The sequence below is a fragment of the Melozone crissalis genome, unplaced genomic scaffold, assembly GCF_028551555.1.
Source record: "Melozone crissalis strain CALT ecotype California unplaced genomic scaffold, PUWL_Pcris_2 ptg000114l_1, whole genome shotgun sequence".
NCBI classification, from domain to species: domain Eukaryota; kingdom Metazoa; phylum Chordata; class Aves; order Passeriformes; family Passerellidae; genus Melozone; species Melozone crissalis.
The window spans coordinates 2,977,835-2,996,549 of NW_026535891.1; the positions used below are offsets into that span (position 1 = coordinate 2,977,835).

Genomic DNA, 18,715 nt, shown 5'->3' on the forward strand with positions numbered 1-18,715 from the left:
GCAATTAAACACGTCTTATCTGCAGCCTTTGTTCATTCCAGAGTTTATACAGTCTGTGATCCAGGATGGACTTTCTTCACTCGAGTATAGTGGATCCAGGGTTCCACGCCGGCTACTTTGACTGCTGTAAAGGTGGTCAGTAGTACCTGATGGGGTCCACACCACTTTTCTTTCAGCGGTTCCTCGTTCCAGTTCTTGATGTACACCTCGTCTCCTGGATGTATGTTATGGACTGGGTTCTCGAGAGTCACTGGTCCATTCCACACGAGGATACTCCGGAGCCGAGCTAAAGTTTTCCCAAGAGACAGAACATAATTATACACTTCCTGCTGTCCTGTGACATGTACATTAGGGTTAGGCTCAGGAGATTCATATGGTTTCCCATACAATATCTCATAAGGACTGACTGACATCCCACTCCTAGGCTTTATCCGAATCCTCAACAGTGCTATTGGCAAAGCCTGGGGCCACTGCAATTTGGCTTCTTGGCATATTTTACTGATTTGCCTTTTTAGTGTCTGATTCATCCTCTCTACCTGTCCACTTGACTGGGGTCTCCACGGTGTGTGTCAGTCCCAATTTATCCCCAGCCATCTACTTACCTCTCTTACTACTGTAGCTATGAAATGGGGTCACCTATCTGATGATACCCCTAGGGGCACCCCAAACCTGGGAATAATCTCCTGTAGCAGCCACTTAACTGTTTCCTTTGCTTGGTTCGTGCGACAGGGAAGGGCTTCTGGCCACCCAGAGAATGTGTCAACCCCCACTAGTAGGTATTTGTATCCTCGAGTTCTTGGTAGTTCTACAAAATCTACCTGCCAATAGTCTCCTGGCTCTATTCCTATCCAAATTCTTCCTAGCTGTGCCTGTCGCCTGGCCACTGGGTTGTTTTTCAAGCAGATATCACATTTCGACATTACTGATTTTGCCATTGTTAACATCCGTACTGAAATTAAACTCTGCTTTAGCAATTTTACCAATGCCTCTGCTCCCTAGTGACATTCGTTATGTTTAATTTGTAGAACCTCTCTCATTATCAAGGGGGGTACCACTATTTGTCCTTGTGCAGTTACATACCATCCCTCTGAATTCTTTTGTGCATTTAGCAAACGTACCAGTCTCTCATCTTCTACTGAATATTTTGGATTTGGAGGCAAATTGAATTGGGATACATTAAGCTTCAAAGGTATCAATGCCATTGTTGTTTGTACCTCTCGAGCAACCTGTCAGGCTGCCCAGTCTGCCTTTCGATTTCCTTCACAGATTTTGGAGTTTCCTGATTGGTGTGCTTTGCAGTGTATGATTGCTACTTGTTCAGGTTTTTGTACTGCCTTTATCAATTGCAGGACTGCATCCTGATGTTTAATGGGCGTACCCCGAGAAGATAATAGTCCTCTTTCTTTCCACAGTGCTCCGTGTACATGCACCACTCCAAAAGCATATTTTGAGTCAGTCCAGATATTTACCTTTTTCCCTTCACTTAATTCTAGTGCCCTGGTTTAAGCAACCAGTTCTGCCTTCTGGGCAGATGTATTTGGTGGTAATGCCTTTGCCTCCACTACTGTATTGACTGTTGTTACCACATATCCAGCGTATCTGGTTCCGTTTTCCACGAAGCTGCTCCCATCTGTAAACACCTCCCACTCCGGCCGCTCTAGTGGGATGTCTTTCAGGTCTTCTCTTGCTGAATAGGTGTACTCTATTACTTCTACACAGTTGTGTTCTAATGGGCCTTCTTCAGCTGTGGTACCTAGGAACAAAGCTGGATTCAAAAGGTTAGTTGTTTTTAATGTGACATCATCCTGCTCAGTCAGGACTACCTGGAATTTCATCATCCTGCTGGGAGATAGCCAATGGCCCCCCTTTTGTTCTAAGACAGTGGTTACCATGTGTGGTACATAGACATCTATGTGCCTTCCCATAGTAAGTTTCCTGGTTTCTTGTATCAGGATCACAATAGCTGCGACTGTCCGCAGACATGGGGGCCACCCGGCACTTATGTTGTCAAGTTGTTTGGAAAAGTAGCCCACCGGGCCTTTTCCAGCTTCCCAGACGTTGGGTCAGGACTCCTAGTGCTAGGCGCAGCCTTTCATGTACAAACAGCTGAAAAACTTTAGACAGATCAGGTAACCCTAATGCTGGAGCAGTTGACAGTGCTTCCTTTAATTTTAGGAAGGCTTCTTTCTGTGGTTTGCCCCAGGTGAATGGCTGTGTCTTTTGAGCTTCATAGAGGGGTTTCGCAATCAGTCCATAGTCCATGATCCACAAGCGACACCATCCTGCCATCCCGAGGAAGACTCGCAGCTCATGTAAATTCTGGGGCTCTGGAATAGCACAAATAGCTTGGATACGATTAGTACTTAGTTTTCATTGCCCTTGTGAAATTTCACATCCCAGGTAAATCACAATCTGTTGTGCGATTTGTGCCTTTCCTCTGGATACTTTATAGCCTCCCATTCCCAGTGAATTTAAAATCTCAATGGTTACCTCTATACAGGTTGCCCTTTCTTCTGTAGCTATTAGTATATCATCAACATACTACAACAATAAGTATTGGTCTCTTGGTACTTGCCCATTTTCAGTCCAAATCTCCAGTTCCTTTGCCAGTTGGTTTCCGAATAGGGTGGGCGAGTTCTTGTAGCCTTGTGGCAATCGTGTCCAGGTGAGCTGGGTCTTTCTTCCGTTCCCTGGCTTTTCCCACTCAAAGGCAAACAGTTTCCTACTTTCTTTGTCAAGGGGGATGCAGAAAAAGGCATCTTTTAAATCAATTACGGTAAACCATTTCTATATCTCCTTTACGGATGTTAGCAATGTATAAGGATTTGTTACTACTGGATAAATGTCCTTTGTTATTTTATTTATTGCTCTCAAATCCTGCACTAATCTATATTCACCATTTGGCTTCTTTACTGGAAATATTGGTGTATTAAATTCTGATTCACATTCTTCTAAAATTTGGTATTTCAAGAATTTCTCAATAATCTTTACTATTCCTTGCCGTGCTTCTGGTTTTATGGGATATTGTTTGACTTGTACAGCCCTTGCCCCTTCTTTTAACTCTACATGCACTGGTTGTGCCAATTTAGATTTCCCTGGTATATCTGTCTCCCATACAGAGGGAATCACTGCATCTTCTACCTCCCTAGGGATAGAGGGGACAGGTTTTTCTTTGATCATTAATATCTGTCCCGTCTTTGATTCAGGTATTTTCATTATATGCTCTCCATTTTCAAAGGTTATTACCGCATCAAGTTTTGCTAGCAAATCTCTCCCTAAAAGTGGAATTGGACACTCAGGTACATATAAAAATTCTTGTGTTGTAATCTTGTTTCCAAAACACAAATCTAGGGGTTGCAGGAAAGGCCGTTTTTCCTCTTTCCCTGTAGCACCAACTATTGTCGTTTCCTTGTCCCCAATTTGTCCTTGCAAATCATTCAATACAGAAAAACTAGCTCCCGTATCTATTAGAAATCTGACCTCTTTATGCCCTAACTGTATATTTACAACAGGTTCCTTAACTTGTTCTACCGGTTCTATGTCTAGTCATCTGGTATACTCCCCCAGGACCATCTCCTTGGCAGCCTGCTGGAACTGATTGCCCTGGTCAAACTGGCTATTCAGACTTGGGCAATTTCGCTTCCAATGCCCCTCCTGCTTACAATACGCACACTGATTCAGGCTTAAGCCCTGGGTAACTGGTCTCCTACCCCGACCATTCCTGTTACGCCCCCTGAAATTTGGGTTCCCTCTCCCCTGTATTACTGCCAAAAGATTCTGCTGCTGCCTTTTACTAGCTTCTTTTTCCCGATTGTTATATACCTTCCAGGCGACCTCGAGTAACTTATCCAAATTCCTTAATTCTTCCCCTTCTAATTTTTGCAATTTTCTACGAATGTCATCCTGTGATTGGCCCAAGAATATGAGAGCAAGCTGAACCTTTGCTTGCTCTGTATCCATTTGGAGGTATATTTCCTTGCTACCTCCTTAAGCCTCTCCAAAAATCGCAGTGGGAGATTCCTTCTTTTCCTGTCGAACCTCATATAGTTTGGACCAATTTATAGTTTTGGGCACAGCATTCTGAACTCCTATTTGGATCCACTCTTGATATTTCTGTAACCTCCTCATATCGCACAATAAATTAGGGTCCCAATTTGGATCCTCAACTGGGAAATTCACATCTAAATTTCCTGTTACCAGCCCATTTCTTATATCTTCTCTTGCCCTCTCTTTGGCTGCCTTAAGTACCATTTATTTTTCAGTAGAATCCATCAGAGTATCTAATATCACTTGTATATCATCCCAGTCAGGATTTTGCGTTTTCATAACCATTTTTACTACACGTGCCACTTTATCAGGATTTTCTCTATAAGTTCCAGCTGACTGTTTGCAAATTACTAAGTCTGCTGGGGAAAAAGGCACTTTTACAAATACTGGCCCTTCCACTCCGACACCTTGTCGCAAGGGGGCAATCACAGTCTGTTTTTGTTTCCTTATGCCATCTCTATGTACAACTGGAGCAAGCTTTGCCCGACCCCGTGTTCTATGGGCTATTGGGGTCACTGATTCATTACCATTGCTATCTTTTTCCCTCGCATACCTCTTTCCCCTTTTTATCACAGTTAGGTTTTGCTCATCTTCCGAGGAAGAGGGATCGAGTGATGATGGGAGAGGAGGATAAAGATGGAAAGGTGTACTAGATGAAACAGGTTCAGGGGTAGGTGGGTGAGGAGCAGGTAGTTGGACAGGGAGAGATGAAACAGGTGGGATAGGGTTAGGTTCTCTTGTTCCTCTTGGAGCTATTTGTAGATCAATATCTGTATAATTTTCTCTACTCAAGCTTTCTCTTAACGCCAAGTGTTCTAAACAACGTTCCTCACAAACCCCACACTTTGCAGATGTTTTAACCATTAATAATCCACATTCATTCTGCCATTCTGGCTTTCCCCGTAAGTAGAAAAACAGATCAACATATGGGACTTCATCCCATTTTCCTTCTTGTTTACAAAATGACATTAACTGCGAAATAGTGTTATATTGCAGAGTACCGTATTTTGGCCATTTTTCACCCTTCTCCAAGGCATATTCTGGCCACCATGAATTACAATAATCAATCAACTTAGTTTTACGTAATCCTTCCCCAAAGTTACGTTGTTTCCAATGTGTTAATAAGCACCCCAAAGGAGAATTTTGCGGGATAGGGGTGTTACTGCCCAAAATCCCATTAAGTTTCTCCATTTCAAAAATACCACAAATGCCGAACCTGCAACGCTTTTGCGATTGTCTTACGGAACGGCGCCTAGGCTTACATCAACAGGAATTCCTTTAGCCCAACCAAGCGTAGCTTTTGCTGCATCTTATTGGCAGGCACCCAAACCAAAGTAAAAAGCACCTTACATTCCTCCCGGGGGCGTTTGTGAGCGGCGGAAGCGGTCGCGGCCGATGGGCTCCCCGAGAATCCCTCAGTGCCGGCTGGAGCGTGATCGAGTCGCGAACTCGCTCAGCAGCTCTCACAAGGGATCCATCTGGGTCGCCAAAATGTTAGCGTTCAAAAACACATAATCACGGAGCAATTATATGCGGTGCTTTTTATTAAGAGCTCTGGGAATCGGGGTATATTCAACCCAAATCTGACTCCGACCATACATCCGAAATGATCATGTTTTATACTCTATCGTTACATAACTTTCATGTTAATTATTAAACTTATATTGTTCTATTGTATACATAAATTTAGCCCCTCTCTGAATTTCCAACATAGTTTCTCACTATTCTTCTTATGGTTATATAATAATTACATTTAATTACTAAACAATCATCACATCTAACAATTATATAATTTATCATACTGCTTACGCAGGTGCAGTTGATCTGGGAAAGCACAAAGCCTAACATTTTAGATTCTATCTTTAACTTTTTCCAGGGTTCCACTATCAACCGTGCACTGTCACTGCCACCGGCACTGACTGCCGCAACTTCTCTGATGTCCCGAATTTCACCCGGCCCTCGCAGCTGTTGTTGCCGCAGTGGTTCAGCTGCAGAGGGGGGCAGGGACAGCTCAGTGCCACCGCAGAGCCTCCCCAGTTCCTTCCCCTCTCGGTAGAAGGACACCGATGTGACTGTTCTGTTCTCCCAACCCCGGCAGCGCAGGGTCACCGTGTCCCCCTCCAGCAGCGCCTGGCCCGGCACCTGCATCACCAGCCAGGCTGGGGGACAGAGGGGACCTGTCACACCTGATGGCACCAGGACCCCCGCATTGTGTCATACCCAGCGCACCAGGGGTCCCCAGTTACCACACGGTTTCCCCCACTCTGGGATTCTCTGGGATGTCCCCAGAGCAGGGGACAGGCTCTGGTCACACAGGAGGTGCCCCATGGAGAGGAGCCCACCCAGAGCCATCGGAGTCCCCATGGGTGCCAGGCTGGGGACACCCAAACCCCCCTTACGTTGTAAGACTATCACGAGGGGGCTGCGTCCGGTGCCAGGTCTGTCACACCAGTAGGTGCCACTCTCGGTTACAGTGAAGCGCTCCTGTCTCTCCTGCCACAAGTGCTGCCCATCCTTGTACCAGGCAGTGGCATCGGTGGTCCCCAAGCCCTGGTAGGTCAGTGTCACCCGGTCCCACAGTACCAGTGGTGTCCAGGGGGGCTCCACCAGGATCTGGGTGGTCTGGGCACCTGTGGGTGACAGGGGACACCAGCCTGCCTGGGCCACCAGGGAGCTGGGGACAGCGCGATGGGGCTATGGCATCCCCCGAGGACTCACCAGTGAGGCCGAGGGTGTGGGCTGGAAGGGAGAAGGGACAGGGCTGGGTGAGGGTGCCACTGAAGGGACAGCAGCACGGGGGCATGGAGTGTGGGGCTGTTCCTGAAAGGTCTCAGTGGGGGCAATGGTGTCTCACAGATGTCTTGAGGACAATGACACAGCAGCCAACACTTGCTCAGGCATGAAGATGCTGTGCTGGCACAGGTGACCTCTGCCAGCCCTACAGTCACATCCCAATGGCCGTGTGCCCATGGTCCATTTCCGAGGGCACCTGTCCCCATGGCCCATCAACATGATGTTTGTCCGCTTGTCCCTGTCCCTGCATTCCTGTGTTCCTTTCCCTGTCCCCACAGCTGTCCCAGCCCAAGGGTTCATTCTGCCACATCCTTGTGCCCACATCTTCATCCCCCTGTCCCTGTCCCCACATTCCTGTCTCCTGTTTCTGTCCCCAAAGCTAACCCACAACTCTGGTCACACTGGGCTCCATGCCGTGCTGGCTTTGGGGACCTCAGGTGACACCACAGTCCCCCTGGGCGCCTCTCCCCTCTCTATCCCCGGGGTGTCACGCCCGTGCCCGGGGCACTCACCCCACAGGGGCAGGGCCACCTTCCCGGCCATCCCGGTGTCCCCAGCCACGTGGCTTGGCTGTCACTCACTGCCAGCGGTGGCTGTCCCCTGGGTGGTGGCTCTTTGTCCAAAGGGGAAGGAAGAAAGGTCAGGTCTTGTCCTCATGCATAGGTGGCACCTGGTGGGGGCAGGGTGGCCCCAACCTGGGGACAGGCTGTGGGCAGGGTGGGGACAGGATGGGGACAAGGCTGGGTGGGACACAGTGGGACATGGGGTTCCCAGGAATGAGGGGCTCAGGGGATTTGGGGATGTGGGGATGAGTGTCCAGGGGAATGGGAGGTCCCAGGGATGGGGTCCCTGGGAATGGGGGTGCTGAGGAGGGGGAGTCATTGGGAATGGCGGTCCCCAAAACTGAGGGGTCTCTGGGATGGGAGGCCCAGAGGAATGTGATTTCCAGGGATTTGGGGTCATGGGATGGGGATGTTGGGGGAATGGGGGTTCCTGTGGGAAGTGAAGTCCTGTGAAAATCAAGGTCATTTGGGAAGGGAATTTTAGGGATGGAATGAACAGCAGAGGTTTCCTTGGGAATGAGGTGTCCTGGGCCATAGGGATCCTGGGGAATGTGAGTACTGGGATATGGGTTCCAGAGAGGGGGAGACATAAGAAATGGGGTACCCATGATTTGATTTCCAGGGGAATGGAGGTGCCAGGGACGGGCAGTGGCTGGGTGGGACCACAGCTCCCAGCTCCTTCCCTGGGTGCCTCAGATTTTGGGGTGACCCAGAGCCCAGCACAGCCCCTACAAGGTGCCAGCAGCCTGGGTATCACACCAGACAGATTCCAAGGGGCTCTGGGTGTGTGGAGCTGCTGCAGAGGTGAGAATTCTGTGGAGGAAAAATGCCTGCCCGTGGTTTGCTCAGCCCTGCAAGAAGTACAAATCCCAAGGGGAGCCCAAGCAGTAGCTCCTAGAGGGCCTTTGATGGTTTTCAGGCCAGGGCTGGTTGGAAACCCCCCCGGCAGGGGCAGCTGTGTGGGAACCAGCCTGGAAATCCAACAATTGTGTGATTGTTCCTCTTTGTAAAGGACAGAGAGAACCACAAAACTACTGCACAATCCACAACATTCTGCTCATCAACCTGACCTGGACTCTCCTTAATGAACAAAACCTGCAGCCTTCTGGAACCTCATGGAAAGAATGTTTGGGTTTGGGATGTGTCTGCCAGATAAGAGGGAAAAGTGTGGGAATACCGAGTAGGGGCTCTGCCCCCGGCCATGGCTGGGCTCTGGGGAGTGACCCTGTGTGGATTCCAGGTGTCTCCAAAGCTGCTCCATCCCTGCCCTCCTCACCTGAGTGAAAGGCTGAGGGATTGCAGGAATTGTGGTTTAAAGACACCACAGGTGCTGCTGTGGACCTGACACCTGCCTGGGGTCAGGTGCTGCCTTCCTTCCATTTGGGATTATTGAGCGTGGCCACGGGTGTTGTGCAGGGCCTGTGTCTGGCCCCGGGACACTGCTACGCTGCCAGTGGGTACTGGGATGCAACCTGCTGCCTTGGCGGCTTCTGCCCACTGCCGGTTGTGGTGCCAGGACCGATTAGTGCCTGTGAGTTTGCAAAAGGAGCAATTTCCCCTCCTCCCTCCCGTCTGACGCCGCCGTGGCCCCTGAGGGGATGGAGCTGGACCAGGGCGCCCCCTGCTGGCCGGGAGTGCTCCCTGCAGCGGCCTCTGCTGGCCACAGTTATAACTGCCACAAAAACCAACAGTGCTGAGTGGGAGGGAAAGTTTTGGGTTTGTGTTGTTTGTTGTGATTTGGTTTATAAATTTCACAGTGAAGGGCCGTTATTCCTTGTCCTACAGTTCTGCCTTGAAACTCCATCAACTTTAAAATTATAGAGTCTTTTGTATGAGTCTTCTTTCCATTCCAGGAATGTTCTCACTTTCCTTGGTAGACATTTCTCATTTGAGGGGTTGCCAAGTTCTGGGTTCCACCGTGGCTGGGACAGACACCCCAAGAGAAGACACAGTCAGGGACATGGCCACCACATGTATGTCTTTTAAGCTAGTTGGGCCACCAAGAGTCCTCTCCCCAAGTGGCACTTCTGGTCATGTGGCCACTCAGGAGCTGGGTTTTGCAGACCGTGCCACTGTCCCCAGAGTGGCACAGTTGACAGACTAATGGACAGACAGGGCCCTCCTGTCCCACCAAAAGCAGGGCCTCAGCACCCCCCTTACCACACACAGCTGTTCCAAAATGTCTCTAGACATCAAACTTTTCCGGTGTCTGACACCCCACCCTGTACCATGGCCTGATCCTGACTGCCCTGGCAAAAGGGGAGATTCTGGAATCCCCACAAGGCCTTTGTGGCATCCTGGTGTAGGGAACTCGGCAGAGGAGGAGTTTGGGACAGGGGACAAGAGAATCCAGAGCCTCCTGAAGGCTTCTTTGGCCATCAGAGCAGGGAATGTCCAGGGCCCTACCAGGTTCATCTAGTGGAGGAAAGATGCTTAGGGGAAATATATGGGGTTTGTTCCTTATTGGTGGCTTCCCCTGGAAATTGTTCCTTGTGTGACAATTTGGACTCAGAACCTTGTTACTGTTGTTGTTAGTTTTATTCTCTCTGGTTGCTGTTTCAGGAGATTGTTCTTCTCTCAGCCCTTTGGCATCTTTGTGCCTCCACAGGGAGGGACAGGGGCAGTTTTTGGTGGCAGCACAGATACAGGTGGGTGCCCATGGATGGGGACCCCCAGTGCCCCCCAGTTCCCCCCAGTGTCACAGCACATTCCCGTAGATGTCACCAGGTTTCCGCGGTCGCCCCTGGGGTCTCCGCAGATCTGCGTAGATCACCTGGGGATCCTGGAGGGTGGTGGCACAGGGGGACTCTGCGAGAGACATGGGCTGTGGGATCTGGGTGGGGTGACACTCATGGGTGACGTGTCCCTCTGTGTGTGTCCCCCCTGTACTCATCCCCTGCCCTCTTGGTGACCATGACGTGTGTGTACAGCACCTCCCCCTCCTCTGGGGGTGCCGGGTTATCCGGGGGGGCCCTGAGGGAATAAAGGGGATGTGGGGGAGGGGATGGGAGGGCTTTGGTGTTGGGGTAAAATGGGAGAGTGTGGTTTGAGTCCCCCACTCACCTTTCCTGATTCTTCCTGGCAGCTGCAGAGGAAAGAGGTGAGTAGTGACTGTGGGGTCCCGGGGCCCTGAACCCTCTCAGAATTCCTGAACTCCCGAGGGGCCCTCCATTTCGCACAGAACTCCCAAGCATCCCTGAAGCCCCTCAGAATTCATGAACCTCCCCAGTGCCCCCAACCACACAGCCTCAAGTACCCAAAGACCAGCAGGGACAGAGAATCCCCAGTCCTCTCTCCAAGGCCCCTGAAAGAACTCCCAAGATCCCTGCAGAATCTTCCAGCACCTCACCAACCCCTGCAGGACCCCCTGACAAGGTCATAATTCTGGGCTGTGTGTGTTGCCCTATCGCTCCCCAACTCTGGGGACCTCTACAGCTCCCTGAGACCCCTGTCCCCCCATTGTCACCCACCCACATGGTGCCACCGGGGCCAGGCCACAATGACACCCATGAGTGGGAGCAGGAACAACAGGGCCCCACTGACCCCTGCGGCCACTGCAAGAAACAGAGGGGGACACATCACTGGCACCGAGAAGACACATCAGGGTCACCCATCACCCAATGGGGTCCTGAACTCTCTGGTGACCCTCTGTGATCTCACCTTTGTCCCTGTGTCCCCATGCTTTCACTATCAATTCCAGCTCAGGGCTGAGTGCCCGGAACACACGGTGCCCGTCCTGTCCCAGCTGGTTGGTGGCCACTCACTGGTAGGTGCCCGAATGTCCCACATCAACAGCTCCAAGATCCAGGAGGGGACCCCGGACCACCTCCTGCCTGTTGTGCAGCCAGGTGAAGGTGACAGGGGCTGAGCCCACTTGCACGGAGTAGCGCAGGGTCACGTTGTCACCTGCACGCAGTGGTTGTGACAGGGGACCAGGGGTGATGGTGGCATTGGCCACGGGCACTGCAGGGACAGAGACTGGGCTGAGGCCACAGGGAGGGGCTGGCAGCCGGTGGGGGGGGATAGGGACCATGGGGATGGGTGTGATGGGGGATGTTGGGGAAGGGGTCACATCAGAGAGGGGTGAGGCAACACAGGGCAGAGGTGGGGGCACACAAGAAAGGTGTCTTGGGGACATGGACGTCCCCAACCAGGGAACCCGGGGCTTCTGTGAGGACTCCCCGTGCCCATCCCCTCACTCACTGCGCACCGTGAGGCAGAACCGGGCGCTGCTCTTCCGCACGGCCCCACCCTCGGATTGCACCTGGCAGCTGTAATTCCCTGAGTGGGAGACCCCCACGGCGGGCACCAGCAGCTGCGAGGACCCCTGCGGGCCCCCCACCACCTGCTCATCCGGGGAGAACAGGTGCAGGAGGGGGGCTAGGGGCTGCAGGGGGCTGGGGGTGCTGAGGCAGCTGAGAGTCACGGGGGACCCCATGGTGGGCTTTGGGGGACCCTCCAGCACCGTCACTGAGAAGAGCTCTGGGAAGGAGAGGGGAGGGGGATTTGTGAGCCTGAATCCCAGGGGAGGGGCTGTGGGGCTATGGGGGTGTTGGGATGGGGGCTTCGGGGTGGTCAACGTGTACTGTCACTGGTGCTGACTCCTTCCACCCCGAGGATTCCACCTGGCCCTTGCAGCTGTAGTTGCCGCTGTGTTGCAGCTGCAGGGGGCACAGGGACAGTTCGGTCCCATTGCGGAGCCCCTGCAGTTCCTCCCTCTCGCTGTAGATAGACACCAAGGTGACCTTGCGGTTCCACTTGCCCCGGCAGCGCAGTGTCATCGTGTCCCCCTCCAGCAGTGCCCCCGCCGGCACCTGCAGCACCAACCCGTCTAGGGGACAGAGGGGTCCTGACACACATGATATCACCAGGACTCCCCCATTGGCTCTCCCAGCACACCAGGTTTGCCAAAATCTAACATGGTGTTCTCCACTCTGGGATGCTCTGGAATGTCCCCAGAGCAGGGGACAGGCTCTAGTCACACAGGAGGTGACCCATGGAGCAGAGTCCACCCAGAACCCTTGGGTTTCCCCCGGGTGCCAGGCTGAGGACACCCAAACCCCCCTCGCCATTTGAGACTCTCATGGAGGGGCTGAACCCGCTACCAGGTGTGTCACACGTGTAGGTGCCAATCTTGGTGACAGTGAAGTGGTCATCATCCTGCCTCCAGCGCTTCCCGTCCTTGTTCCAGGTGCTGGCGGCACCGGCAGTCCCCGAGCCCTGGCAGGTCAGTGTCACCCAGTCCCACAGCACCGCTGGCCTCCAGGGGGGCTCCACGAGGAGCTGGGTGGTCTTGGCACCTGCGGGTGACAGGGGACACCAGCCTGCCGGGGCCAATGTGGGGCTGGGGATAGCGGGGTGGGGCCATGGCCATGAGTCCCCTGAGGACTCACCAGCAAGGCTGAGGGTCTGGGCTGGAAGGGATAAGAGACAGGGCTCAGTGAGGGTGGCACCATGGAGACAGCAGCAAGGCGACACTGGGTGTGGGGGCTGTCCCCAAACTGTCCTGGTGGGGACAGCAGTTCTTGTGAGAAAATGTGTGGGGTCAGTCCCCAAAAGGTTTGGAGAGGCAGGGACACATGTCTGTGTCACAGCCACCTGTGTCCATGTGGCACAGATACATTGGGAACAGGGACAGTGAGGCCACCCTGGGCTGAGGCAGAACATGGGGACACTGTGGACACCCCAGGCACGAGGACACTATGGACATAGCGCATGCTGGCCCAGGTCACTCCCACCAGCTCATGATCCCATCCCATGATCCCATCCCCATGGCCACATCCTCACCGTTCTTGTCCCCTTCTGTCCCTGCATCCCAGTTCCCTTGTCCCTATGCCCAGAGATACCTGAGCCCAAAGGTGCCAGTCCCCACATTCTTGTGCCCACATCCCCATCCCCAAATTCCTGCCCCTTCTTCCTGTCCCCAAAGCCACCCTACATCCCCAGTCACACTCAGGTCCACTGTGGGTAACATGGACTGGCACTGCTGGCATTGGGGACCTCAGGGGACCCCACAGCCCCCCTGTGCCCCCTCCCCTCCCTATCCCTGGGGTGTCAGACCCGTGCCCAGGGCACTCACCCCACAGGAGCAGCACCACCTTCCCGGTCGTCCCGGTGTCCCCAGCCATGTGCACTGGCTGTCACTCACTGCCTGGGGGTGGCTGTCCCCAGGGTGGTGGCTCTTTGGATGAAGGAGAAGGAAGCAAGGTCACGTCTGTCCCCACATGTAGGTGGCACCTGGTGGGGGCAGGGTGGGGACGGGCTGGGCACAGGAAGGGGATGAGGGTGGGTGGGACAAAGTGGGGCATGGGGTTCTCAGGAGTAGGGGCCGTAGGGGTTTGGTGACCCAGGGATGGGTGTCCAGGGGAATGGGATTCTTGAGGAGGGGGAGTCATAGGTCCGGGGGTCCGCAGGACTGCGGGGACTCAGGGATGGGAGTCCCAGGGTAACATGGGATTCAGATATTTGGGGTCATGGGATGGGAATGCTGGGGCAATGGGGGTTCCCATGGGAATGGAGTTCCTGAGAGAATCAGAGTTCTGGGGGAAGGAGGATTTCAGTGGATTGAAAGAACAGGAGAGGGTTCCTTGGGAATGGAGGTCCTGGGCTGTGGAGATTCTGGGGAATGTCAGTAATGGGATGGGGGTCCAGCAATGGGGGACCTAAGGAATGGGGGCCCCATGTTAAGGTTTCCAGGAAAATGGGGATGCCAGGGATGGGTAGTTGCTGGATGGGCACAGGGATCTCAGCTCCTTCCTTGGGGGCCTAAGATTTTGGGGTGACCCACGGCCAGCAAAGCCCCCCTTGGGTGCTTGTTTGCTATGCAGGCATCACATGGCCCACCGACCCCTTTGGCTACTGCAAGAAACAGAGGGGGACCCATCATGGTCACCCATAAATCCAGGGGTCCTGCACTCCCTGGTGACCTTGTGTGACCCCACGTGTGACCCATGATGAGTGAGGTATCACCTCCAGGGCCAGCTCTGGGCTGAGTGCCCAGTACACTCAGTGCCCGTCCTCTCCCAGCTGGTTGGCGGCCATGCACTGGTAGGTGCTCGAATGTCCCACATCAATGTCCCTGAGCTCCAGGAGAGGACCCTGGGCCACCTCCTGCCCATTGTGCAGCCAGGTGAAGGTGACAGGGGCTGAGCCCACTTGCATCAAACAGCCCAGAGTCACGGGGTCACCTGTGCACACCTGGTGTGACAGGGAAGCGGGAGTGATGATGGCATTGGCCACAAGCACTGTGGGGACACACACAGGGCTGGTACTGGGCGAGGTGGGATGGGGCTGCCGTGAGTAGGGTCACCCCCAGCCCGAGAGTCCTGCTCACCCAGGACGGTGACATTCATGGGGTCACTCTTGGCCATGCTTTCCCCGTCACTGACCCCGCACTGGTACTGGCCGCTGTCATTGTCCCCAATGTGGCGCAGCTCCAGGTGGAGGCCAGTGCCCAGCAGTGCCCCCCCCCCCCTCTCCAGTGCCCAGCAGTGCTTTGAATGAACACATTCAAAGCCAGTTCCCGGCAAACTCAGAGTCACAGTCCTCACCTCCCCTCTCCTTCCCCCACAGGGGACCTGTCCCTGCGGCTACTGCACAGCTCAGCACCAGGCGATCCCTAAATGCCACCTGTCCTTCGGGGTTGCTGTGCTGACAGGGACACCCCCGAGAGTGGGACCCCTGCAGGAGAGGGGGACAGCAGGGGACAGTGAGGGACCTGGGTGGTCGGGGAGGGCTAGGAGGATCCCAGTGAGGGAGAGGAGATGCAGAGATGGGGAGGGGGGCTTGGAAACAGGGGTATGGGGGGTTCAAGGAGGGCATACCTCGAGAGGGAGTGGGACGACACAAGAGAGGGTGTGGGGACCCAGGGAGGGATTGGTGTGACCTGGGGAATGTGTAGGGACCTCAGAGAGGAGTGAGAGGACACAGGGAGGGGTCAGGGGACCCAGTGAGGGATTGGAGGACATGAGCCAGGAATGGCGGGACCTGCGGAAGGACCCGGGGCAGGGATGGCAGGACACAGAAAAAGTGTCGGGGAAGGATGGGGGTACCCATGTAGGGCTGGGGGATCCGGGGAGGGAGCTGAAAAAGGAGTGGGGAAGCCAGCGAAAGATCTGAGAAACTTGGGTGCCACAGGGCAGGTTTCAAGGAGGGCTGGAATTCCCCAGGCAGGGCTGGGGGAGCCGAGGAGGCTGTAGGGGCTGGGGATGCTGAGGAGGGGGAGACAACAGGGATGGGGGTGCACAGGGCTGGGAGGACTCAGGGATGGGAGTCCCAGGGAAACGTGGGCTCCAGGGATTTGGAGTCATGGGTTGGGTGTGCTGGGGGAATGGGGGTTCCTGTGGGAATGGGGGATCTGAGAGAATCAAGGGCCTGTGTGGAGGGACATTTCAATGGATGGAATGAACAGGAGAGGGTTCCTTGTGAATGGGGGTCTGGACTATGGAGATCCTGGGGAATCTGAGTACTGGGATGGAGGTTCCAGAGAAGAGGGGGCATAAGAAATGGGATACCCATGATTTGATTTCCAGGGGAATGGAAGTGCCAGGGATGGGCAGTGGCTCGATGGACCTGTCGGTCTCAGCTCCTTCCCTGGGTGCATCAGATTTTGGGGTGACCCAGGTCCCAGCACAGCCCCCACAAGGTGCCAGTGGCCTTCGGGTCACCCAAAACAGATTCCAAGGGGCTCTGGGTCTGTAGAGGTACTGCAAAGATGAGAATTCTGTGGGGGAAAAAGGCCTGGCTCTGGTTTGTTCAGCCCTGCAAGAAGCACAAACCCCAAAGGGAGCCCAAGCAGTGGCTCTGTGAGGGCCTTTGATGGTTTTCAGAGCAGGGCTGGCTGGAAACTGGCCCTGTAGGAGCAGCTGTGTGGGAACCAGTCCGGAAATGTAGCAATTGATCATTTTGTCCCCTTGCCCAAGGGACTGAAAAAACCACAAAACTACTGCAAAGACAACACCAATCTGCTCAACAACCTGACCTGGACCCTCCTTGCACAAAACCTGCAGCCCTTTGGAACCTCCAAGAAAGAATGTTTGGTTTCTGGATGTGCATACCAGAAGAGAGGGAAAAACGTGGAAATATTGAGCAGGGGCTGCACACGAGGGGCTGGGGAACCGGGGTGTCACAGCAGGAGCAGGGAGTGCCCAGGCAGGGGAATTCAGGGCAGGCTGGAGTGGATTCACCAGGGAATCAGACCCTGAGGCACACACAGGCATTTCCACAGATTCCTGTGCACTCTCCCAAGGATGGACAGAGCTTCTCACCATTCCTCCATGGGAAGTCAATCAAGTTTCAGGGTGGGAATGAGAAAAATGGGGAGAGTTCCTAAGGATGGCCCAAAAAAATGCTTCCTTCAGGGCACCCCCATTTCCATGGCAGTCCCATCCCTTGTGGCTGTCTCTCCTCAGCACCCCCATTCCCACAGACCCCATCCCTGGGACCCCTAAATCCCCTGGAAAACCAGTCCTGGGTCACCAAACCCCCTAAGACACCCATTCCTGGGAAAGCCTTGTCTCAAATTGTCCCACCCAGTCATATCTACATCCTGTCTCCGCCCTGCCCACAGCCTGTCCTCAGCTTGTGGCCACCCTCCCCCACCAGGTGCCACCTACATGTGGGGACAGACGTGACCTTGCTTCCTTCTCCTTCATCCAAAGAGCCACCACCCTGGGGACAGCCACCCCCAGGCAGTGAGTGACAGCCAGTGCACATGGCTGGGGACACCGGGACGACCGGGAAGGTGGTGCTGCTCCTGTGGGGTGAGTGCCCTGGGCACGGGTCTGACACCCCAGGGATAGGGAGGGGAGGGGGCACAGGGGGGCTGTGGGGTCCCCTGAGGTCCCCAATGCCAGCAGTGCCAGTCCATGTTACCCACAGTGGACCTGAGTGGGACTGGGGATGTAGGGTGGCTTTGGGGAGAGGAATAGGGAGGCAGGAATTTGGAGATGTGGATGTGGGCACAAGAATGTGGGGACTGGCACCTTTGGGCTCAGGTAGCTCTGGGGATAGGGACAAGGGAACTGGGATGCAGTGACAGAAGGGGACAAGAACGGTGAGGATGTGGCCATCGGGATGATGGGGATGAAATCATGAGCTGGTGAGGGTGACCTGGGCCATGTCTGTGGTGTCCTCATGCCCGGGATGTCCACAGTGTCCCCATGTTCTGCCTCAGCCCAGGGTGCCATCAGTGTCTCTGTTCCCAAAGTGTCCGTGCCACATGGATGTGGTGCACGGGTGGCTGTGACACAGACATGTTCCCCTGCCTTGCCAAGTCTTTTGCCAACCACCCTCATGCACTTCCCCACAAAACTTTCTGTTCCCACGGAAACAGTTTGGCGGCAGCCACCACACTCTGTACCCTGTGTGGAGCTGTCCCTGCAGTGCCACCCCCACCCAGTCCTGTCCCTTCTCCCTTCCACCCCAGACCCTTGGCCTTGCTGGTGAGTCCTCAGAGGATGCCATGGCCCCACCCCACCTTCCCCAGCCCCACGCTGGCCCTGGCAGTCTGGTATCCCCTGTAACCCACAGGTGCCCAGTCCACTCATCTCCTCGTGGAGCCTCCTTGGAGGCCGGCGGTGCTGTGGGATCGGGTGAGACTGACTTGCCAGGGCTCGCGGACTGCTGGTGCCACCATGTGGTACAAGGATGGGCAGCGCTTGTGGCAGCAGGGACCCAGCCATATCACTGTCACCGAGAGTGGCACCTACATGTGTGAGAGACCAGGCACTGGGCGCAGCCCCCCCATGATGGTCTCAGATGGTGAGGGGGAATCTTTAATGATCAGAGTGGCCAATTATAAGTCTCCACTCTGTTGCTGGCATCACATCCCTTGTGTGGTGGGAGCCTGTCCCCAGGACACCTGGACATTTCTGTGCACCCAGGTGTCGCCGGTACCAAGGGGTGACACCCACTTTGTGTCCCCACCTTGGACCTGTCTCAAGCTCCTGAGATGGGACCCTCCTCTCCCCCAGGTGATCTGGTGCTGCAGGTGCCAGCACAGGCATTGCTGGAAGGGGACACAGTGACACTGCGCTGCCGGGGCTGGTGGAACAACACAGTCATCTGGGTGCGATTTTACCAGGATGAGAAGGATCTGACGGGGCGCCTCAATAGGACCGAGCTGTCCCTGTTGCCTTTGCAGCTGAACCACAGTGGCGGCTACAGATGCTTGGGCTTGGTGAGGTCTTTTGTGTCACGATCAGCAGCAGTGAAAGTGACAGTGCATGGTGAGCACCCCCACAGCTGGAACTCCAATCTCCTGACACATTCAAGGCCAGTACCCAGCAAACTCAGAGTCACAGTCCTCACCT

General features: G+C 54.4%; 1 pseudogene; it reads left to right on the forward strand.

The window, feature by feature from the left end:
* LOC128948115 (Fc receptor-like protein 3) overlaps positions 1–18,715 on the forward strand; it is a 56,551-nt pseudogene that overhangs the window by 25,976 nt on the left and 11,860 nt on the right.